General features: G+C 35.4%; 1 protein-coding gene across 1 annotated transcript in view; it reads left to right on the forward strand.

Moving 5' to 3' along the window:
- LOC102681724 (ephrin type-B receptor 1-B) overlaps positions 1 to 404 on the forward strand; it is a gene marked incomplete at its 5' end in the record, with an annotated part of 52,790 nt that overhangs the window by 44,507 nt on the left and 7,879 nt on the right. The window lies entirely within an intron of this gene.

Below are 404 nucleotides of genomic sequence, written 5' to 3' on the forward strand. Positions count from 1 at the left end.
GAAGAAGCTCACATGCTCTGCGCTCTTCACGTACGCTCTTAGACTGGGCTTTGATGTTGTTGCTCATTTCCGTATATATTATAATTAGGATCTTAAATGCCTAAAACGAATATGAATAATATATATATATATATTATTATATTGGCCGTCCAGGAATAATCACGATGTGTGTGTGTCTACCCGACAGAGAGATTCGTGTGCACGTCCAAACTCGTCGAGGCGTCGATTCAATACATCAATACCTGATTGGCATTACTGGAAACGGGCATATAGTACTGGACTGATCTTTTTCGCACCTTTTTTTAAGTTCTAGTAACTAGTATCGAACTATTTTCTTTCGAAGTTACTTATTGGTTTCTCTCATCTTTTTTTTTTTTTTTTTTTTTTTGTTTTTTCTTTTCCTT

The sequence above is a fragment of the Apis dorsata genome, unplaced genomic scaffold, assembly GCF_000469605.1.
Source record: "Apis dorsata unplaced genomic scaffold, Apis dorsata 1.3 scaffold_118, whole genome shotgun sequence".
Taxonomy (NCBI): domain Eukaryota; kingdom Metazoa; phylum Arthropoda; class Insecta; order Hymenoptera; family Apidae; genus Apis; species Apis dorsata.